The sequence below is a fragment of the Myiozetetes cayanensis genome, unplaced genomic scaffold, assembly GCF_022539395.1.
Source record: "Myiozetetes cayanensis isolate MyiCay16 unplaced genomic scaffold, myiCay2020 scf1, whole genome shotgun sequence".
In the NCBI taxonomy this organism is placed as follows: Eukaryota; Metazoa; Chordata; class Aves; order Passeriformes; family Tyrannidae; genus Myiozetetes; species Myiozetetes cayanensis.
Genome location: NW_026086604.1, coordinates 35,878,941 through 35,903,897, shown reverse-complemented (window position 1 = coordinate 35,903,897; position 24,957 = coordinate 35,878,941). Strand labels below are relative to the sequence as shown.

The window sequence follows — 24,957 nt, the reverse complement described above, 5'->3', positions numbered from 1 at the left end:
GTCTGAGTCCATTCAATTACTTCACACAGCGTGCAAAAGTTTCATCAGAAGAATATATAAAACCCACACTTGACTCTCCCAGCACTGCTGCCTCCAAAGATGGAAGAATGAGTCTGAATGTGACAGTGAGTGTTTCACAAGACTGAATGAATTGTATTGGATCTGTTATCTCCTGCTTTAGGGATTTCTGTGAAAGAGCATCTAATTTCATCAGGAGAGAGACAGAGAGCCTTAGGTCTTTTAGGGAGTAAGGCTCATGCTCACTTGAGATTTCTAATTATCATTGTGTGCTGGCAGGTGGCTCCCATAGACCCCACTCCTGCACACCTCACTCTCCAAATACATACTATGATTGCTTAATGATTGATTTCTCCACATGGAAAAGCTTATCCCTGAAAATTCTTTAACTGATGGAGGATACAGGCACAGAGAATGAGAGAAATCATAATTTCTTCCTGCCATTCTTTAGCTCTAGATTACTAATCTTACTGATCAAATGGGATATAATAATGCCAGTGTGAAACTGGACTGATAAAATATTTTCCTGGGAAAATAATACTTCTGTGACTTGCATAAATGTTCTTGCACTCATGGTAACATGGATCTGATGAAGCACTTCTGGACTGAAAATCAGTATTTCCCTTACAAATAAGTCATGCAAGACTCCCTCAACCAATTGCAAAACAAGCAAAAAATGTCAGCTTGAAAACCTTTGAATTGGCAGGTTAAGGTAAAAGTTGCTTGCACTGCTGTCTTCTGAACACAAAATAAAGCTTTCACTTTCCAAAAGATAGTGCTTTTTCTTACACATTTCATTGTGTTCTGCACTGGTGTTGCTGAAAGGAAGGAGTTCCCAACCTTCCTCCTCAATTGAGTTCTCAATTGTTCTAAAGATGTCACACTTTTAAACAAAAATCTCCGTCATCACACCTGAACTTTGTGTCCCACGATTTTATCTCTGACTGTGGACATCTCGGCTCTTGATCTTTTGTTTCTACCTTAATTAAATGGAAAACAATTACTCAGAATAGCCAGCGATCTGGACTGTTTCCATATAAAGATCTGAAACCAGAAGGTTTTTTACTCTGTCTGCCTCTCACCTCTCTTGCTTTGAAGCACAACCAAAATAATTTTCTGTTCTCGGTCCATCACATAATATTTAGGAGTGCATCAGTCTCCTGTAGCATAACCTGTACTGGCACACACAGGCTGCTTTGATGGGTACAAGAGCTGCCAGAGCAAAATTTGCAGTGAAGTCAAGAGAGGGAGTTTTTACAGGGGTGTATTGTGATAGGGGACAGGGAGTAGGGGTTTTAAACTGAAAGAGGGTAGGTTTAGATTAGATGTTAAGAAGAAATTCTTTACTGTGGGGGTGATGAGGCACTGGAACAGGTTGTCCACAGAAGTTGTGGATGCCCCATCCCTGGAAGTGTTCAAGATCAAGTTGGATGGGGTCCTGAGCAATCTGGTCTAGTGAAAGTTGTCCTTGCCCATGTCAGGAGACTGGAATGAGATGATTTTTAAGATCCCTTCAAACCCAAGTCATTCTAAGTCTCTATGATTTGGAACAGGGCTAAAAAATGGACAAAAAGCTCCCAACATAGAAAAGACATTATCAAGCCCTCGCTACCTGTGTTGAAATTAGGGGATCTTTTCCTTTCCTGATCAAATAATCCTTTTCAATGCTTCACCTTAAAAAAAAAGAAAATCAATTGTCAGCTATCGTTTGATTAAATTATAACTTCAGACAAACTATTCTTTCGAAAAGCAGATAAGGAGGTGGAGATGATATGTAAGATATAAATACAATAGCACTCCTTATGCCTACCATGTTAATTTGGTACACTGACATGTGCTTCGTTTAAACACTTCTGAACGCTTTCAAGCACTTATGAAAACAAACAGGGTATGTTTTCTCAGAAAGGAAAAACGAAAGACTGCAAGACTGTATTTCATTATCACCAAATCAGAAAGTGCAAAACTGGTACAATACAGAAGTCAGAAGAGTGGCTGTGATCTAGGTTTCTGAGAAGCAATCTGCACTTACCATACAGCAATGCGTTGAACTAGATTTTTTTCTGTAGTAATGACACTCACCTCTCCCCAAAAGAAAAAAATAAAAACACTTCTATATTCAAAGAAGTCAGTTTTCCTTAGAAAACTGAATCCTTTGCTTTTATTACCAGGAAACTCAAAGTGATTCAACCAGGCAAAATTGAAATTTTTAGAAGTTTATAAATAACTTCATTTGCCTTCTGTACCTTGAAGAGGGGCTTTCTTGTGTCCTGCCTTTATGACAGCCAGCTCAGTGGCCTTCAGAACTGAAGAAAACTGCACAGCTTCTGTGAATCCCATGAAATCATAGAATCATTTCGTTTGGGAAAGGCTTTTAAGATAATTGAATCCAACTATTAACCCAACACTGCCAAGTCTACCACTAAACCATGCCCCTAAGTGCCACATATACACATCTTGTAAATATCTCCAGGGATGGTGATTCAGCCACTTCCCTGGGCAGCCTGTTTGAATGCTTGACAATAATTTTGATGAAGAAATTTTTCCTAATATCCAATCTAAATCTCCTTTGGTGCAACCTGAGGGTATTTCATCTTGTCCTATCCCTTGTTACCTGGGATAAGAGATTAAGACCCACCTCACTACAGTTGTAGGTCATCCTCATACCCTCTTCTTAGGTAATAGCAAAACAGACAGATTCTGTCCATAGCAGTCCATTAATATTTTTCAACTTGTACAGGAAAGAGACAAAAGTATTACTGAAAATAAGACAAATCACTAAAGTTTTTTACAAGCTAAAAGAGTATTAAATGGCTGGAGATAACCATTCATTAACATGGCAAAGGACAGATGCCCACCCTCCCCAATTTTGGCAGTATCTTTTATACTGTGAGAGCTGCAGATCAAGTCAAGAAAAGCTGTCATACCACAGTCCAGCACGTGCATTAAGATCTCTGTTTGCACCAGTCCTGTTGATCTACACAGTTTTGATGGTTTCTTCTAACAACCGTGAAGCTTTTACTCAGCAGCCTTTGCTCTGTCTTCACCACTGCAGATCCACCAGTAGGAATTCTGACCACCAGAGTAGTCAGAGTAGATTGAACTTTTGTCCACCTTTCCTTATGTCTATTATCTGGCCACTGGTTGGCCTGCATCTTTCGATCACATGTGCTGTCACTCCACCCATGAACATAATTCCTGTATTTGGGGTTTTTTTCAGTTCAAAGTGTCCTGGAAGACAAAGTCAGATTCAGTGCAACCCTTTGCCAAACTGTCTGGGAGATAGTCTAAATCAAACTATCAACTGGGTCTGTATTTCTGTTTGGGTGAAATAATTGCTGTCTTCCAAAGGGAGGTGGACATGATAGATCATCAAGGAAAATGAGGCCCAGGAATGGAAACAAGGAACAAGCAAGACAGAGAGCATGAGAATACCTTCATGTTCCCCTATGCTAATGAGAGCCTTCATCATACCTACAAGGCAAATTCATAATCTATAAGAAAACCTGTCCTAACTACTGCTGTCACACATCTCTCTCCAATCAGCTCTTGCAGCACTTCTACAGGATGACAAACTCCAGTGGCACCCCTGGGGAAGGAGGGCAGAGACTGGCAGGCTGTCCCATCCCACCCCATCCCACCCCATCCCATCCCATCCCATCCCATCCCATCCCATCCCATCCCATCCCATCCCATCCCATCCCACCCACCACCCCATTCAGGAGCACATAGGAGTTAACTAACCCTCACCTTGACTCTGGCTTTAATTCCTGGCAGAGGTTCTCTTTCATGGGTGGGAAGAAAATAACATATTGTCCCCGAATGACCTCTTCCCCTTTTCCACCTCAGAGGATCCTACAAAATGCCATAACAAACCTGGCACTTCAGCTTGCCTGCAAATGATAAATTCACCTTCCAGATGATAACTCCAGCCTTAAATTTAATCTTAATTATGTTTAATTAGAGATGGCCTCTAATTACAGTAATATCTTTGAGAAATTGCCCTTTCTAAACATGGGTAGATCTTATATAAGAGGAGAATACACTGTATTTAGATTTCTAAGCTCTAAATTTACTTACAACCCTGAACCTGAACTTGATTATTAGCCAGAGTCCTTTCTAGTGTTCTCCCCTATATTATATAATAATTTTGGAAAGCTATTATTTTACACTAATTATTACTATAAATAAATAGTAGTTCTGTCTGTCTTTGTAAATCATATAAAGTACAAATCCTAACACAAAATCTAATTATATGAACAAATTGAAGGAAACCCAGAAGTAAATGAGAATATAAAGCATTGGCCCAACCAAAAGTTCCTTTCGGTATTAAAGCCAAAACTTTAACCCTAGCTTCAATCTTAACATCAACACCAACAGTGAGTACATCAATGAAAGTGAAAGAAAATCATATTCCCATAGAGAAACGTGTCATCTTTGTGTTTCCCTAGTTCCTAGCATACCCACCCATAAATTGAGAACAGCTAAGTTTAGATTTCCTTAGATACCTTAGTCAGGCCAGCAGTGTAAATCTAGCCTCTGCAAGACAACACAGAAACATTGGTAATTTCCAAAACCTGCCCATTTCTAACTCTTTAGTAATAGGATGCAGCAAATATCTGGGCTCTTAAGAATGAATGTGCCAATAGAAGAGAATGCCTCTTAACCTGAAATCTAACCTCTGCCCTAAATTTAGAGGAAGTTAGAGCCTTACCCTAATGTGTAGCCCACTACCAACCCTAATCTTAGTCATAACTTGGTATGCATCCAAACAAAAAGATACACAGTATTTGTCTCTACCAGCATCTCTTGTCTTGTCTTCTGAACTCTGCAAGCCACAGATAATATATTTTAAATTGGAGTCTTCAAAATACACTTCCAAACTCTGTGTCTGATGTTAATTACTTGCAGGGCTAAGAACATAATGAAAGAGTACATCCAGCCTTCTACACTGTCATCCTCTGCTCTCTTCCTAACTCTGTCAGACCACCAGGATAAAGACATAAGCAAGTATCTTGAAGTCCCAAATCCCAGTTGTAATACTTGTATTAATTAAACATATGTAAATATTAAAGAAGGATATAGAGCATTTCTGCCATCTTCTTGATTCTCCAATCCCCTGAGAAAACAAAAAAACCCTACAATTCTCTGTTATGCTCCCAAACCCCAGTTCAAAATGTACCTGGAAGCCTGGTGTTAGCTTGCACACCCAAACAAGCAATGACCCTTTCTAAATTGTTCCCTTCTGGACACGCCAGTCCTAAAAGCTTTACACCCTGACTCTTACACAAACCATGTACCACTTTTTAATTATCTTCAGCAGACAAATATACAGATTGCAAATTCCCAGCATCCACAGATTAGTCCCATCTGGTTAAGAAAAACTGTCCCCCATTAGTCTTTATTTTCCTCTCACCTATATAGGACCTACTGCGATGTTACAGAATTCTCAATCCATGAAAAATCCAGTGTTGACCCCAGTCATAATTCTATATGATGCCTGGGACCCACAACCAACACAAAAATATATATTAAAATATTCCCTGTTGTCAGCATTTGTCCTCTTCCTAGTTCTGAGTTACTTAATATTGGTCATGTTGACAGAACTGGGGAAAATAATAAAATACAATGTTTCTTTAGTTTATTATTAACTGGGATCCAGTTAAATAGGACATTTTAAAATTATATATCTCTTTTTGGCCAAGATTTTTTACTCTTTCTGTCCCTAGACTGTCTGCATTGTCAGCAAGTCATCAGGATGAGCTGGAAGGTGAAGAAGAGTGTTCTAAATGAGAACATTTCACAGAGAAGCTGAAAAGTCCTGAAAGCAACTTCTTCAGCTAATGTATCAAGAAATATATGTTAATCCTTTGAATCATTTTTAAACATAAACTAATATGGTGTTCTACAACCTCACAGAATTTCTATGCCACAAATTTAAAAGTGCACTTCACCAAAAACGGTAGAAGGGAAGTATGATACAAAAACTATTCTGTTATTAGGAGTTTAAATTTTGCAGCACTGATACGATTTCAGTTAGTGACAACATTTTTAGTTGCATACCTGATGCAAGTTCTCCACCTAGTGGAGTAATTTTTAATGCTCCAAGGGATCTCAATTCCTTACATGCCATCATTTTTATATCTAATTCATTTCAGGACCAATAATAACAGCTGCTCTGATATTTTATAAAAATTTAAGTTATATAATAAGTTTTTTTCCAAAATTAAACTTTATTTCACTCTGTGACTGAAATAGTTATAATAGCTTTGGAAAACACAAAGACAAAGACAACTACAAAATAAAAACCAGTCACAACAATCAAATGTATCCACAAAACTATTTGAACTAAATAATGCCAGATATTTTATTCACCTAGGTTTTGGTAGATGAGCAAAATCCTTTTTTTTTTAGAAAATCCTATACACTTTAAAAATATTAACAATCACATTTAAAAGGAAATTTTAGAGCAAGCAACATACCTGCTCATGTAGCATCAGCCAAACAAACCCATCCAGATGGCAGAGTAAAAAGTATCAATTTGAAGAGATTATCATGGGGCACAGGAAATTTCAAATCACTTAAAGTTCTTACTTTGAGGCTGGGTGGGACTGTAAAATATGTATCCTGGTCTGACTATCTACGTGTGTGTAAATGGTCAGATCATCATATAAACGTATATCATGCAGGAATTTCAGGGGAAAGGAGAAAGAACATTGCCCTGCAGAAAGTCAAACCAGGTGAACATAATATCCACCCTGCTTAAACACATGAATCATGGTAATACTCCACCCTGTGCTTACAAAGAACAGCTTCTTAAAAAAAAAAAAATCATCAACAACAAAACCAACAACAACAAGAAACCCCAAGTAAGAAGTGTTTCTACAAAACACACAGCTCACACCCCAGGACCTATTAGGATCAAAGCTGGCCCCAACTTCAGTACCTGTAATCACAACTGTAGCACACAAGCAGAGTAAATTTCAGGCAGGTTGGTCCTAAGCCACTTAGGGAGACAAAGGTCAAAACAGAGGGTATGAATTTCACCTCCTTTCTTGCTGGTGATGAGTGCACTGCCAAAGCAATTGGTGTAATGCACTATGCTCCTTGCATGACACATTACTTAATAATTGCATGGCTGCATTTCAAGTCACCTTCAGTTCACAGTAGTTTTTAGTTGTGACTTGACAGTGAGAATGGGTTACAGTTATCCTGCACTTGAGATAATGAAGGTATAGATTATAGCTGAGAGCCCACATCAGACAAATGAGGTCACACGTCCTGACTCGATACGGATCAACATTATAAACTTCATCTCATATAACACGAGTATCAAAAAGGTGCCTTGAGTTGTTCAGTGCACTTACCAGAACTCAATTTGCTGGTATTGGAGATCACATTGCCTTTTGCTGATGAAGTTCCAGTTTAATCTTTCTCACTGTACCAGCCGGCTCCACCACAGCACCAAGCCTTGCAGATGCAGGTAGACTTACTTGGGTACCTGCCTCTGAGCCAGCACACCATCTCACGTGCACACTACACTGCCTGCACAGCAGCAGCAGGGAGACGTCCCTGCTGCACAGAAGGGCAAACTGAGACAGCATCAGGAGGCTAGGACTTATCTTGAACAGATCACAAACAAGCAGCAGTGGAGGAAAGAGACTTAACCAAAATCTTTTCCTGCATGCTGATAAGAAATAGTCTTCAAAAGCAGTGCATTATCCTTCCAAGCAGGAAGATAATACTTAATCCAGTACAATAGATTTCTTAATGCTAGATTAGGCAACATATACACAGTACCCTGCAGGGTAAGATACTAGGCAGAAAAGAAGGAGAGTTTCTTTGTGATCATGGGACGTATAGATGCAATAATATCTTTTACAGTGCCTGGGTTTCAACTGTGACACAAACCTTAGCAGGTGAGTTTTGTTGTATTTACTCATCCCTAGAGAAAACCTAAAACACAGAGCTATGTAGCTTGTGGAATTATGGAGCTCTTGTTCTTTTCTTTCTACATTAGTGATGTCTCTGGGCTTGCACAAAATTTTGGCCACCCAGAAGCAAGTAACATTCAGAGCAGTGTTAGTACACTTATTACTGTGATACTAGTTCACGATCCATCACCAAGGGCAAAACACTTCTTCTCATTTCTGGAGATCAGAGTGCAGGCTCTAATAGCCCAGCAGCTCTTGACTGGAAAGAAAAGGGTTAAATTACCCCAGAGTGCTGTGCAGCCCTTCCAAAGGACCTCAACACGTTGGAGAGATGGGCAGAAAAGAGATGTCTGAAGTTCAACAAAGGCAAATGCAGGGTCCCACAAAGAATAACCCCAGGCACCAGTACAGACTGGGGGCTGACCTGCTGGAAAGCAGCTCTGCAGAGAAGAATCTGGGGTCCTGGTGGACAACAAGCTGCCCATGAGGCAGCAGTATGCCCTGGTGGCCAAGAAAGCCAACAATATCCAGGGGTCCATTAGAAAAGGCTTTACTAACAGGTCAAGGTGATCCTACCCCTTTACAGGGGCCTAGTGCTGTGTCCAGTTCTGGGCTCCTCAGTACAAGAGAGACACAGAGTTCCTGGAGCAGGTCCAGTGGATTGTAAAAAAGATGATTAAAGAACTGAAGCATCTTTCTTTTAAGGAAAGGCAGAGAAGCTAAGTGTGTTCAGCTTCAAGAAGAGATGACTGAGAAGGGACCTTATCAGTGTTTGTAAGTATGTGAAGGGAGGGTGTCAAGAGGATGGAACCAGGCTCTTTTCAGAGGTGCTAAGTAGTAGAACTGGAGGTAACAGGCAGAAACTGGTGTACATATTCCCCTGAATATGAGGAAGAACTTCTTTAATGTGCCAGTGACTGAGCACTGGAAAAGATTTCCCAGAGAGGTTGTGGAGTCTCCCTCACTGGAGATATTCAAGAACCATCTGGACGCAATCCTGTGCCAAGTTCTCGAGGATGACCTTGACTGAGCAGGGAAGTTGGACCAGATGACCCACTCTGGTCCCTTCTGACCTTGCTCACTCTGTGATTCTGTGAAATGTCAGAATCCACCACTAGCTCCCCAACAGGAGCTATAGGGATTACAAATCTATAATAAAGTCTAGGAGTGGAGCTAACAGGCTCCCAATGACTGCTGTAAGAAAGGTTTTCACTTCCTCAGCAACCTTTGCTGTACTCTTTTCACTTAGTTTTCAGTGTACCAGGAGTAAATTTTAGGGCTGCCCAACAGTATGCTCAGCCATTTTGTGTACCCTAAACCAACCTTTTGGCTCTTGGCATATTCCAGTTGTAATTTGCACGTTAGAAATCAAAGAATATTGCACAACAAGGGCTGCCAAATACTGGTGTGCAAATATCCCAAGGACAATGACAAGGCAACATCGGACTTAGTTAATGAGTCAGACATATGAACAATGTGGTTGAAGCAGGAAGGTAAAATTTATAACCTCTCTTCCCTGCTCTTCTGCCTGGGAACATGTCTTCTGCTCTTCAGTTGTAGCTACGTTGACCTTGTGCCAACATACTGCTCTTCTGTTTTTCTTCTTCAGTGTCAATAGTCTACTGATTTCATCTGCTACACTTGCTTATCCATTGCCTTTATTTCTAGCTGAGAATCAATAAATATTACTGTCCTTCAGAGACAGGAAAATTGACTGGATAATGACATTCCCTGCTTGTCAGGTTCCTTCCACAGAGATTGCGACAAGTCTTGTGGTAATGAGTGAGGAAATATCTGCAATATTCTTCCATCCTTCTGTCCACAAAGGATGGAGTTGATGTGTTATGTGCTTATATGCAGTTGAGTCCTAAATGTTTGTAGTCTAAATGGAATTATTTTGTTATCTTAATGAAAATTGACCTCACATTCTTTGCTAAAACACAAATAACCAGAAGGAGAAAAAAAATATCCTCAGACATTTGAAAAAATTCTCTTAATTGAGGAGCAAGCCTTGATTTTTATACTTGTTCACACAAGGGTTGCTGAGAACTCTCATGATACTGAGCAGTTAGTCATCTATAAGGATGTATCTACAAAGCACTACTTCAAGAGTAAGAACTAATATAAGTGCACAGCTCTGGGTTGGGTTTTTTTTCAAATTCCCCCATGGAATTGTGTGACATTTTCAGTCCACAACCAATGCAAACTGAAGGAATTGAAATGGAGTTTGGGGGTACAGTCCAGAGCTCTTGTCCTGTCAAATTTCATCTTGTCCACCACCTACTGCTTTGGTGCTAGGGTTGTAACACATCTGAAAGTAAATTATTATGGGAAGAAATATTCTTTACTTGTCATGACAAAATAAAAATAAATTAAAAAAAAAGGCTGAATTTTTCTGTAAAATTTGTGCAAACCCTCCCCTTGAATCGGAAAATATAACTGAGGCAAATGGAAGTTTCTAGAAGTCATTAATACATGGGAATATTTCTAACAAAGGAAATATTTCAGCATTTTTAGTCAGTCTTGCAGCTGTTGCATGGCCGTATGTGTTTTACTTAGGAATAAGGTCACCATTATCTATAATTCATACTATTATCAATGTTGGTTCCCTTTTGTATTTGGCTGCTTTTTTTTCTCAGCTTTATTAAATTAAGCTGGCATCTGGTTTTGACTTTGGTTTTGGTGTACTTGGTACTTCCTTAATCACAGCTCATAAGGGGATCCCTTAAAAAAGTGTGCTATGAGAAGAACACAGCTCACTGTTAGAAAATATATATTCATATATCTACAGCTGAAGGCAATTTTCTGCAGATTGCCACTGTGCAGCTACAGGAAGAGAGGGAACATTTCTTCATTATATTATCATTATAATTAGGGTCATACTGGACACAGAATAAATATCCCTTGGGATTGGGCAGTGATTCCAAATTCCTTTTTTTTTTTTTTTTTCCCTAAAGATGATAAATGCAAAACATTTTAAGTAGCTGCTGTTCTTTTTTTATCTGGGGTACATGGACAAAACCTGTCACACTGTTCTTATATGAATCGATCATTTACTTCATAAATTCTAAAATGCCTTTTACAGACAGACATTTTTTGTTGGCAGGGATTATATTCAGAGTTATGATTGTGGATATCATCAGAGACATGCAGTCTATTTATGTGTATATGACTTGGTCCTTTCCTCTCGTCTGTACCACAGTTCCTAACTGAAGATTTACAGGGGACATTTTAGAAAAATGAAACTTTCAGCTTATATTGGATAGTACCACAGATTCATCACTTGCTTATTACCTGCTCAAATAAAGCCCAAGATACAAAGAGGTTGATTTCATACTGCCCAAATTAAAAGTTGTGGTGCTGTATATAATTCATGGAGCAGGACAGGTCGAACTGCTGCTGAAGGAGCTCTCTGATTTGCTCTCTGAAGATGTCTGTTTTTCTCCATTGACTAAGAGGAAAGTTAGGACGGCTGATGGATAAACCTACATAAGAAAAAGTTAGATGTTTCAGGGAAAATTTTGTTGTAAAATATCATTGATAGCCTCTCAAGGAAGAGAGAGGCTTGTTCCACTGGTCAGAGCATGGTGCTGGTAACATCAGGGTTATGGGTTTGATCCCTGTATGGTCCATTCACTTAAGAGTCAGACTCAGTGATTCTTTTGGGTCCCTTCCAACTCATAATATTCTGTGAAATTTCTGTGAAAGTAACTATGTTAAAATCTGAGTTTGTTATTGGGTCAAAACCAGCTAAATATTTTTATTTTCAGAGATCATCTTTCTTAGGAAAACAGCAAAGGAAGACTTAGTTAGGCAAGGGGGTCGTTGCTATTGTCATGATGTTAAGATTGTGATATGCAGATTTTTGGAATGTTCTTTCCATTCACAACTGCAGTCTTACAGTTAAGTAAAATGGATTGCCATCCTGCCCTTTGAATTGGCCCTTCAAATCCTTGTGTTTTCCTGCCTCCCTAAGATAGGAAGGGATTAAGGGTGACTGACAGCAGAAAAAAATTATGCAGCCACATATATGTTAATCTTGCCATCTTTTCTGAAGGATTTGGAAGGAGACAGATATTTATAACTGTTCCTTTGTCTTGCTTTTGGACTAGCTACTGATTTCCCAGCACCCTAGAAAACATTTCTAAAGGTCTGGGACAGAAAAATAATTATTTCAAGACAACTAATCTCTCCATTCATGTCATTCATATGGAAGCAATTCTGCACCCTTCGTATTGGCCAGAATATTTGGACTTCAGTCTCAGGCCAGGAAAAGACTGGAAGACTCTGATAAACATTTCCTTTATCACAGTCTTAACTAACCCAATTTAATGTAACATTTGAAATTAAATCAGTATAGTTTTGCATCTTGACAAACTTGGGGCAGCAGCCTTTTTCTGACCACAAGCTGCAAAGGGGTTTTTTGACCTCAAACACAACCAAGGTCTTATCTGAAGGCCTTCTTAATTGAGAGAGGCTTGGAATCTCGGTTTGTCTAATCTCACTAAATAACTGTTATTAATTCAAAGATGTCAACCTGCTTTATAGAAGCTGAGATACAGGGGTTCTTTTTAAATAATAAGTTAAAGCCTATTCATTTCTCAAAAAAATACTCCAAATCCCTGCTAACATTTGTTCTACATCAGGTACTTTCAGCTTTGTTAGATCCTACTTTTCCAGAGTTTAACCTCAGAATGCTGTTACCTCTGAATCTGAAAAAATCCCTTATCTTTGTCCATTCAACCCCACACTAGGTACCAAAGAGGAAAAGTAATCTGCTACATGTCCCTAACCATCATCGTTTGTTACTACTACTTTTGGACATGGCCATACTGAATACCATGACAACATACTCTGGAGAAGAATGACAGGACTTAGAGGGAACATAAATGAATGCACTTTGTTCACTTACAACTATGATCACTTCAATTTTTCATTTTATTAATATTTTACATACATAAAGATCCTTTTGTCCTAACGGATTCCAAAGCAAACCATTAAAAATGGAATAGCAGTGATTTAGATATTACTCCCCCATAATTGGATTATATGTTTCTTGCTTCTGTGTTAAATTACTGAAGCAGCTCAGCCTACAGATGACCAAAGTCTCTGATTCCTCAGTTGAGAAACAGTCTTTTCTTTGAGCAACAGACTTGTAATTGTAGCACAGAATTTGTCAAAAGATCTATTCTATCCTCTGATGAATTAAACTCATAAAAAATGCAAGAACACATTTGTGCTGTTGATAGTGACAGCACTAGATCTGCAGATGTCACTGTTGCTGTCACTTTGCCCCACATAGCTCGGTCAGTCTTGGGTATCTTTCCAGAAAGTAGCACAAAGCCTGATTCAGTCCTTCCAATTTAAACATGGTCTTTATAGCACATGGAATTGTAGCAAGCAGGAAAAGGAGGATGCCATTTGAAGAGCAATTTCTCATAAATTTATATTTTCAACATCTGAACTAGAGTTTCAGCAAGCTACTGGTCCTTAACTTGGCCCTTTGGGCCTTTGGCCCTGGCCAGTAGGCTCAGTGTGAAGTGCTGACTGATGCAGAACAAGGGGTTTTGAAAGACCAATATTCAATTATATTTCAAAGGTTCCATGTAAAGCTAGTGGGACAGCCACGGGTCCTCTCAGCTTCCTTCTGGACAAGTTGCCCAACTGTGGGATGAACAGTTGACAGCGCACTGGGTGAAGAACTGGCTGAAGGGCAGAGCTCAAAGGGTTGGACTAAATGGAGTGAACTACACCTTGCTGATGACTGATCACCAGTGGTGTTACTCAGGGCTCAGTTTTAAGGCCAGCTCTGGTCAATATGTTTATCAATGACCCGGAGGCAGGAGTTGAATGCACTGCTGGCAAGTTTGCTGATGATACCAAACCGGGAAGTGCTGCTGACTCTCTTAAGGAACAATAGGCCTTGCACAGGGATCCATATAAATAGGAGGAGCATTGGGCAGTGAATAACAGGATGAAATTTAACAAGTTGCAATGCTGGATTTTGCACCTAGGAGAGAGTAAGCCAGGGCTCAAGTATAAATTGGGAGAGAAGTGACTCGAAATAGCCCTGCAGAAGGGGTCTGGGGGTGCAGGCTGACAGGATGGTCAACAGAGCCAGCAGTGTGTGTGCTCTGGTGGACAAGGGGGCAAATGCCATTGTGGGGTGCATCAAACACAGCATCAGCAGTGAGTCAAAAGAGGTGATTATCCTGCTGTGTTCAGTGCTGGTGTGGCCTTCCCTTAGTGCTCTGTGCAGTTCTGAGCCCCACAGTTTATAAAGGATGTGAAGCATCCAGAGAAGGGCAACAAAGCTGGTGAGAAGGCTGGAAGGCACATTCTGTGAGGAGCAGCTGAGGACTTTGGGCTTGTCTAGAGAGAAGGAGGCTGAGGGGTGGCCTCATTGCTCTCTCCAGCTTCCTGAGGAGGAGAAGTGGAGAGGGAGGTGCTGATCTCTTCTTTCTGGCATCCAGAAAGAATGCCCCAAGCCTGTCAGTTTGTAAGAGGCATTTGGACTACACCCTTAACCACATGTTTTAACTTTTGGTCAGCCCTGAATTGTTCAGTAGTTGGATTAGGTGATCGTTGTAGGTCCCTTCCCACTGAAATAGTCCAGCCCACTCTAGTCTATTCTATTTCTAAGGGGAAACCAAATCATACTTAGAAACATTTTATTTCATTTAGGATTTGAACTGAAAGGAAGAGATAAAAGGGAGTAAGCACAGGATTGTAGCTGTCATGGTTTATTTGTTTTTTGGAAACTTGACAGGTAAGACAAGCACCCACGCAAGCTATGGTATAAGGGTTTCTACATGACTCAGGTTAATAGTTCTCTAGTTTTAGAGTTGCTTTTTGTGACATTTAATAGGCCTGGCAGGAGAAGCTGAACTATTCAGAGTCTCATTTACCTGATGCAGATTGCTCCAGGAGAAGTAACTGTGAAAGATTTAATTACTCACAAGTATAATCTAATGAATAGTTGAAAGATTTTTGCATTGGAATTGGATTGCTTGCTCTTGCATCAGCTAAAGAAAGAATATTTCAGAGAACCCTGAGTGTTATTTGAGGGGAAATGGCATAGAATTACAGCAAAAATCCATTCTTACAGCATCAAATATTAAATTACTTCAAGAAGAGCTAGAAACTGGAATTAACTGCAAGAGAAGGAAAAAAGAGAAGGGAGAATTCAGAAACAGTATAACGAAAGACTGAAATTTACATACTGTTTCAAAAGAGCATAAAGGAAACTATGCACCACTAGGAAACCTGGTAACTGTCAGCAACCAAACCCAGAACAAATAAATTAAACCAGTATAAAATCACAGCTCCCTGTAAACGGACAACTAAGTCATATTTAAACAGTTTGGTTTATCATAGTGAAAGCTGGATTTGACCAAGCTATTCCAGATAACTGAAAAAAGGGAGTGTTAATTTTGTGTAAGCTAGTATTTGGGACTGGTGCTTGAGATACAGGATTACAGAGCAGTATCATCCAAAATACCATGCAGAACAATATCAAGTGAAGAGACACAAAGCAGAAAACATTGATATCTAAAATACTGTAAATATATTAAGATTACTAACTTGATTGGAAAATAATAGTAAAAGATGAGGTTTTGTGGTTATTAGAGCCCATGAGCTGATGATTTGCTATGGATAGGCCCATAAATTTTGGAGAGTAAAGCAACTGTGTGCCTGACTGTCAGTGGACATAAATATATCAGAAAGTATAGATGAAAATCCTATTTTAATTAAGCAAAAAGGCTACTGATTTGTTAATTGTCTCCCACTGGACTTGGCATTTGATAATAGCTACAATGTTCCTGAAATTATAAACATAGGGCAGTAAAGTACAGCAACTACTATGGCTGCAGTGTGGAATCAAAACTGAGCTTGCTGAGAGAGTGGAACTTGTTCTTCATGAGTCCAGCACTTCTAGACATCACTACATTCCAATAATTTAGGCAGACTGAAAAGGAAAGAGAAGTGTCTCCCAGAGAAAGTCCTTAATGTGGCAGGTTGGACTCATGGACATGGTTATTGAAATAAAAAATAAAATATACTAACCTAAATACTTTAATTATTATATTGGTGATATTTCAAAAAAGGCAATACTATTGGTAAGTTTACAGCTATGAAATTGTAGCGGACACTCAGCATGCATAGGTAGAATCTATCTAGAAAAGCAAAGAATTCGTGTGTTGGATGAGTCTAACATAGAGAATAGCTGCTTTGAGTCAGCTGCAAGCCACTTATTGGAGATGTGTAGGAAAATATCTTACAAAATACTTAAAGAGACTATTCAAACATCTTTGATGGTTTAAACTGGATCCCTAGTCTGCATGTGAGAAATGTTATCAGTAACTTGTAGAGAAGACTTACTAATGTCTTACCTAATATACCATATAATCAAGCAAAACAACAACAACAACAAAAAATAAAGTATACCAAAATCAAGCTCTGAAAAACTGCAAAAAAACATACTGGTGTACAATAGATGTCTCAAGTCCAGGCCTTTCAGCAGGTAAATCTTGCTACTCACCCTTAGACCCAGAAAAAGTCCACCATTAAGGGTTAATAGTTGAACAAAACCCTGTGTTCTGTAGGTATAAAAATCCTGTTTGGTGGAGTAAATATACATGAAGATTCTAACGCTGGATAAAAACATTGCACCTAACTTCAAAGTGAGATACGTACTTCAATGTGGAACAGCCTTGTTGTCCTATAATTACTGATGACTACATGGTGAGGGTAAGGAAAATGTTCCAGCCATCAAGGGATTATCAAATACATCCAGAACTGGGTGACTCTTCAATGAAATCTCTTTGTTTAACTGAAACTGGCCTAAAATCCATCCTCATGCAAGGCATTTGAGGTTCATCAGCATAGTATTGATGCAAGTGGGTAAACTTCCTCATCTGCTTTCAAAAGAATATTTGAAACTTTTTTCAAATACCAATACATACAAAAACCCTAAAGGAAAGAAAAGAGGGCAGGAAAGGTCACTATAAAAACAATTACATGCACTGGGAAATTTGAACTTTAAATCAACTAACTTGACTACAAGTTGCAATTAATCCATTCCCAGTCAAAATATTGTTGTTGACCTGGCACAAAAACAGAGACCTGGTCACTCCAGCTAGGCAATCCCAGAAGATGATGCTTACAGAAGTACACACCTTCTACTGAGTTATCTAGCTTCAGTTGACTACGATACTTGCATTGCCCTAGTTACAATGACATGTGAGGTCTTCATAATCTTGACAATATTTTAGTAATGCAAGAAAGGGCTAAACATAATTTTTACCAAAGCAACAACAAAACCGGTAGAGCAGTAAATTCAAGTCACAAGCTGATGTCCCAGGTCTCAAGCCAACTTTCCATGATATGGCCTAAGTAAATTTAAATTCTCTGTCCTAAAATTGTCATACTTCCTCTCTTAAGTGAAGTTTTGGAGAAAGAGAAACTAGCTTACTGCTAGCTTCTTTGCTGTTTTTACATTACTTAACCAAGGAGATGTGACTGGGGGCATGGTAAGTGACCTTGACACTTCTTTCTGTATGATAACAGTAAATTTTGTAATGTAGGCATCTCAATTAACATAGAATATCACAAAAGAAACACTGACTTCAATAACCTATGCAAGCCTAAATTGTTTATTTTGACAGTCACTCAAGAAAGTGATGTTTCAGCCATGACTGCTGACCTTCCTGAAGGTTTCCTCCAAATAAGTCAAAGCAAACTCTCCAAATATCTAGAAGAAATGCAATGTCAAAACAGTGTGCTTCAGAATAACTGTCAACATGTATAACTAAATTAAATTAACCTGAACCAAAGATTAAATGTCGTTTTTCTGAAATGCATAATGGTCCTTGTATTTATTGAGGGAACTGCACCAAAACAACCTTGATAATTTCTGTGGATTTTGGAAGGAGGACACAAACATATACAGCTCCTTAAAATTAGTGGTCAGCAATCAGTGTTTGACCACGGAAACAATGAAAAGCCCATACTGTGTGAAATGAAACATCAATAGTTTCAGTTTTAAGATTTAATATCTGAGGTATTGTCAATATTAACTCTAAATCATGGTTTGGAGAAAGAAAGTCTATGTTCTGAAGTGCCAAATCACCAGAGTTATTTAACTGTAGTAGTGTTGCAGAGGTTGTTATTGGTTACCTGAGAATTTGTTTTTGCCATTAGTAAGAGCATCCAAAGACTGAAATGGTAGCCTGTACAAAACAACTGCAGTGAGGTTAGGCTTTAAAATCTAATCATATTATTCAGATCATTTTCATTGCCAACAAAATAATTACAGTAAAGCAGGAATAAGCTCCACTGAAGATTAAACAACAGTGGTTACTATAGCTGCTATTTACAGAGGCAAAGTCTGAAAAGATTTTATGTAGCTATAATTTATACATATGATCATCTCAAACATTCAGGCTTCCCCGAGGGAGTTGGAGTTGCACTGCTGAAACCTGAGTTAGTTATATAAATCTAAACTATCTATTTCCTGTCTCTTTTAATTCAAATTCCTGGCAGTATAACTGTGAGAGTATATGTGTGCTTCTATACACACATTTTTTTAATTATTTAACAGAAAATAGAAGACACTGTAAATTGAAAAAAAACAATATCTAGAGCAGGCTGTTAGTTGGGAGACAGTCATCATTGTTTAGTATATGTGAAGCCAAGCCTGGTTTTTAACCTTGATGTTCACAGATAGGTTTATTGCTATTTCAGCTCTCAGCAATTCCTCCTTTGCAGCTCCAGTATCACTTAACACACCAGAAAAAGTACATGAGCCAAAATGCGTCTTCAGGGAGGTATTATGCTGCCCTGAACAGCTGACTGTTCCAACATTTAGAATCTATGGTTCTGTCACACAGAAAAGATGTAAACCTTCAGGATCTGTGAAGTTTTGAGGGTAAATCCAGTCCATTTAAAAATGGAGCTATTAGTAAATTTTACATCATTTCTTCCCTTTGCTTCTCAATCGAGGTTGCTATATGAAAACTACTCCACAGTCTATTTTCAACCTTCCTGGAGTAACTACAACTCTAGGAAATGTTTGCATGTCACTGCAATCCCTTCAGTTACAGGAGCTAAATTATTCAGTGAAGTACATTTTCTGTATTCAAATCATGTCAAAGCCTGCTACTTAGAAGAAGATTCTCTAGAATAGACCTTTGCACTCTGATTCTAGTTGCTTCTCTTTCCTGTGCTTACTAGTAACTCTCTAGAAAAAGGCTTTTTGTCAGATTTGTAATTTCTTATGGACTTAAGTGATTTTACAGTCTCCTTACTTTCTTATTCTGCATTTCTCAGTCACAACAAAAAGTATTGTACCAAGCTTTCATTCCCCTTCCACAGCTCTGCCTTGAGGATAAAAGACTGGAGAAACTCTCACTGACCTTGTTCCACCACTGGAAGAAGACTCTGGAGAACTCATTTCCCCTTTCATTCAGCACTTCCACAAGTTAGCCTTCTCTGAGGAGGGATTGTGTTTGCCTTTGTACTGCCTTCTTTTCAGCAATGGTTCCCTAGTCAAAGTCAGATATCAAGACCATAATCATTTGGCAAACACTTTAAACTGTTTAATTCAAGTCTAAAATCTGGTCTTGTTTCAGTATCTGGGGAAATTTACTGGGGGCTTGCTTGATTTGCTTTAACAGATTCTTAGTCAATAGCCCAAGTTCAAGACATGCTAAATACATTCTGAGCCATGTGCATGAGCCGAAATCTGAAGTCCTTGGGCTGATGCTCCTTGGTTACTTTTTAAAGTGTTTCATTCACAATGTGCATCTTGTTTTCTACAATGCATCTTCATGATGCTAAGTTTATTGCATCACCTACTATTTCCTCCATGAAAAGGTAGCAGTAAGTATTGTATAACTATTGCATATTGCAGAAAGTACAGAAAATGTCTGTAGGGACAGGACAAGGGAAATACAGGAAACCGGGTCTTTTCAAAATGGAAGGAAAAGGAATGTATACTTTTTTTCTGACAGAAGCAAAGATGTTCTCATAAATAAAGAAGATAATACACAAGACAAAATTATGTCAGGATCCTGTATGGTAAACAGTTGTATTTAAATATATATATATATATATATATATATAAGGTTGCCCAGAGAAGTTGTGCACTCTTCATCCCTTAAGCTGTTCAAGAAGGGTCAGGTTGGATGGGGCTCTGAGCAATCTGATCTAGTGGCAGGTGTCCCTGCCACTAGTCCACTAGTGTTGGAATTAGATGATCTTTAAGGTCCCTTTCAACCTAGACAATCCTAAATTCTATATTCTAAATTTCCTAGAAAGCATACTTGCTGTTTTAACACTTACATCTAGTGCTTCATGTATGTAATTAGAAGCAGGTTTGGGGAACAGTGAGTATATCCCTCTTTGTATCAACTTCAAATACACCAAACTTCTGAAATAATGCTGCTATTCCCAGCTATTCCTGCTACAGAACACGTACATTTCCAAAAATTTTAATGCCACAGAGACACATCTTCTGTGTCTTCCAGTCTGTGACAATACTTCAGTCAAAAGTGCTTTGAATCCTCTCTAGCATATCATTTTGTTTCTCATTTACCCTAAATATAAACTAGTACAAACACTGAGTCACAGCTTTCTTTGATTTATATAATTCCTGTTTATCAAATATGATACTAATCATAGTAATTTGTTACAAAAAAACATATAATAGGTAACACATTTTTTTCTCTCACAGAACTGCACTCATGAGAGTAAGATTTGTAACTTCATGTTTTTCCCGTTCAATAGACAAAATTAACAGAATTTCAATTCTGATCAAGGTAATTACTTTAAAATAAGGTTCAGCAAAGTATTATTTTTTACCACTTGTGTTTGTCAGTCCAAGTCTGTTTTCCTCCAAAATTCAGCTGGATTACATGCATTACTAAGCACCTCTGTATTTCTCTTTGACAGAAAAGACAGAGCTCAACTTATATATACAAAAATGTATGGAATTTACTCACCTCAGAATGTAAGGTCAAACATCAGCTTACTGCAAGGCTGGTATTTAAACCTATTTGATCTTTATCTGAGGTGTAGGATAAAATGTTTGCCTGTTTTAAGAGACATTAGTAAACTTAGAGCTTGTAAAGCAGAACTACTGAACTATTCCAAACAATGGGACGATTCCACATTCCAATTTGACTTACATAAAATAAAACAAATATTGCCTGTTGTCATTACAGCAAAATTTTTATGTAAGAAAGTACATACAGATAAAATCTTCAGTATTTTTTAATGTAAATGTGAATTACTGACAGAAAAATCAACTTATTAGGATGAAAACTGAAAGAACAAGCCTCAGAGTAGATGGATGTTCAGCAAGCCACCCAGTTTCTGCTCCAAAAGATCCCAATTACAATTATTCTTTCCAGTAAAAGTGGAAAGAGAAGTAGGCTTAATTCAGCCAAATTAGGGATTAATTTACTGGGAGATGTTAACAAGCCTATGAATCTCTGTATGGCCCCTTTGTTTGGGAAACTGGTCCATTTCTATAATTGATCTGTACTTTTCCTTCTTTTCTCTTCTTCCTTTCAATGTCTACTCTTCAACAATAGTAGAATCAACATAATTTTTTCCAAAACAGTTGTTTTTATTTTACACGTGACATTGTACTACTTAAACTGAATATTGCATCATTTTCTCCATTTTCATTGGACATAAATATTATAATTGTCATAAGCTTCTCTCTGTGTTTTCTCTTTGTTTCAATTGACACTATAGTAGAGGAACTATACATTTTCATTGCTTTCATGTGAGGGAACTGTCTCAACATCTGATTTGAGTCATCAGGATACAAATATTTTGATCTCTGCTTATTGTAGTTCATGTGAATTAGATTAGTGCTGCCATACCTTTCTGGGAAGGTTGGCTGCATCATTTCTTTCTGTGGCAAGACAAGTTGCATTCCTAATACATGGCAGAATTTTGTTGCATGCCTTCAGCATGGCAAGTTTGATGCACCACAGGAGCATCCCATTCACTGAGTAGAAAAAGACTGATTAACTCTACGTCACACAGAGTATACACAGGAGAGAGGAGAAGAGGATGGCCATGGCCTCACTGCTAACGCAGAAAGAATTTATGAACTATGGTCATGGTCACTCTTTTTGTCAGGGACAGCTCTGCTTTATCATGCAGCTGTGTTCATCTGCATGGCAAGAAGAACTATGGAAAATTTCCACATAACTTTTGCTCATGAAAAAAATCATTTAGGCTCTTCCCTGTGTGCTCCTCCGCTGTCTTTGTCTAAGAAAACTACTACAAGTAGTACTAAGAGGAGGCTCACAGTCCCTACAGGACATAAGGTAGCATTGTTTTATGGCCTTAGCCTGTCACCAAATGGCTGATGATTTCCTAAAAGGCGGAAGCTTAGGTTTTATTTCTGAAACACTAAATTACTTTCCAATAGTCTGTGCACCACTCTATGCTCACACTTCCTAAAGTACTATATACTGTGCATTTTTTTTCCTATAGCACCAAGAAGTTCTGCAGAGACTGGTCATCCTACTTTTTGAAAACATGGGAAGAAAATACCATGACTGCAATCATTACCCAGAAAGCCATTTCGTCATTTTTCACATAATTTTTGACCACATAAAATAAAGGTCATTGTGAAGAAAATTAAGAAAGTATGATCCAGAAATATAGCAGGAGAAACAAGGTAAATAGGAATTGGCGTTAGAGAAGAGGGCTGCCAACATACCACAGGGCAAGCATTATGGTGATGAGGGCTTGGCACTGCCACAAACTGCAAGCATTTTCTATGCTAAGTAAATATGAAGACATGAAGGTTGTGACAACTAAAGAAGCTTCAGTGTTAAAAAAGATAGAATTACAGTGGCTAATGATATAAGTTGAATGTAAGTTTAAGGTTTTAAGCAGACAAGCTTCCTTAAGTCAAGCTGTCCTACAACTCTTCTTTCCATTTGTGGACTAGAATTAAAGAATTGAAAAATCCCTTTTTTTTTAAGTGATATAGGAGTAAACTATAGAACCATAAAAGAAGAAACTGTCTGCCAAAGAGGAATCTGATGAAAATAAACTGAACCTTGAAGCCAGGAAAATTACTTTCCTCCCACAGGTATTGCCATGGAACCTAAGACAGAATCCTTGACGCCCAAAACTTGTACTCCTTTACATCTCATGATCAGAAAAACAAGGTATTCCCAAGGAACATGTAGGAATAGAACACCTAATAATTCACCATCTAAACCAAGTTCAAACTGGTGGCTGGGAGGAGTGTTGCCCCATTGCAATTCATTCTCTTGGATTTTTTTGCCATTTGAGGAGGTACTATTTACCTCTCTCAGCCAGTGTATGAATGTGTTTAGGCATCTGGATTAAGAAAAAAAAAATTAACACTTGGCCACCTTCTGATCTATGGAATTCAAGACTCCCTAACTTACAATGTAAGGCTTCAATGGCACAGATCATGTAGGCAATAACAGCTGTGGTGTGACCTTCACAACCTGAAGACAAGTGAGGGAAAGTGTGCCAAAATAACCCTAGGATGGCTGGAGTTCTGAAAAGTGCTCAGTCAAATGAAGGTTGATTGCATGCAGAAGCACATGCTTCCCTTTACATCAACAATGGCTAAATATCAAAGGAGCCTACACATGTATTTTTTTAAAGTAAAACATCTTCTAATTGAAAAAACTCATTGTGAAGCTTATTCGGTGGAATGCATAATGAAGAAGTACTTAAAAGAGAAATAAAACTCTAGTTTCATGCTATTTTTTTTTTAATTTTAAGGAATTTCAATAAAAAGTTGAAGCCTTTTAACATAATCTTAGCTATGGTTTAGCTACAAGCGTTTTTGTTAGAATTACCAGACATTGCTATTATACCTTTTAGACAAAAAAAAAAAAAAAAAGGTAGGTTATCTGCTAATGTCTTAGTGGAAAAAGATAATTTCTGTGACACTAAGATTTCCGCAGATCAAATCCTTCAGCAACACTGCTGACTTCCAGAGTCTTAGACAGTTCTTTGCCTTCTACAGCCACCAAAAAACATCAAGGGAAGAGTCTGGAAAAAGAAAAAGAAGAAAATCATTACTATTGGAAGAGAAGAAGGAAAAAAAAAAAAAAAGCTTATTATTAACCCATTCAAACCAAAAATATTTTTGCTTAGAAAAAGATGTGACCAAGCTTGCCTTTTTAAGCAAACCATTTTTCTCAATGTTGTCTCACTTCTTGCTATGAATAAACAGGAAGTTTTCACAATTTACACTTCCTGTGAGCTTGTGCAGCAATTTTAGTTTCCACTTTCTCTTTATCAAACCATGGCCAAAACAATTTTTAAAAGACATCTTAAGAAAAGCTAAGAAAAACCAGTCTCTAAAGTAAAAAAAAAAAAAAAAAAAAATTGAAAATTTACCTTATGTCAGTTTAAGTAGAATTATGCATGGATCTCTGATATTGTCTGTGTAGCACTACTACTCCATACTTCTGTGAATCTTGTTACACAAGCACATATTTTCTAATGCTCCTGAGAATAAAAAACAAAAAAAAAATCAACATATCTTTCCAGTTAGTCTGTCAGCCATTCCAAGGTTATTTCAGGGATCCTATTGTTTTCCCTGTTTTTATGGGAAAAGTGCATTAAAATTCATCATGAGCTGTCTTATCAGATTGTTCATTTTTATGTCAAGGCAGTGAAAAACAAGGTTATTTGCAAGGAAAAACAGGGTGAAATGATAACAGTGGCAAAAGCCATTAGTAAATAAGCAGGGATAAAGCAGAAGTAATGTAAATATCTCCAAGGGTGAAAAAACCTAAAATACGAATACAACTGGGAACCTGAAGGACTATAATTTACCTTGTGTTGCACCGGCTTAAAAATGTAGTCTCAAGTTTATATTTTGAAAACAAAAAATGCTATTAGAACTGAATTTTTAATTTCCAAAAATTATTTATCGATGTAGTTTAACTGTAATAAAACATTATAGTGACTGGAGAAATGTAGT

The 24,957-nt window shown here is 38.0% G+C and overlaps 1 long non-coding RNA gene across 3 annotated transcripts; it reads right to left on the bottom strand.

The window, feature by feature from the left end:
• Positions 1-3,124: 3,124 nt before the first annotated feature.
• LOC126647176 (uncharacterized) lies at positions 3,125-24,481 on the bottom strand. 3 transcript variants are annotated; one of them, XR_007630519.1, is made up of 5 exons: positions 24,369-24,481; positions 23,840-24,017; positions 19,367-19,495; positions 3,766-3,870; positions 3,125-3,246 (listed from the first exon to the last, which is right to left on the bottom strand). It is a non-coding gene; the product is annotated as an uncharacterized LOC126647176 (long non-coding RNA). The 3 variants fall into 3 exon arrangements; XR_007630520.1 differs by lacking the exons at positions 3,125-3,246; positions 3,766-3,870 and adding an exon at positions 17,623-17,703; XR_007630517.1 differs by lacking the exons at positions 3,125-3,246; positions 3,766-3,870; positions 19,367-19,495 and having other exon boundaries at positions 21,207-24,017.
• Between the last annotated feature and the right edge of the window lie 476 nt (positions 24,482-24,957).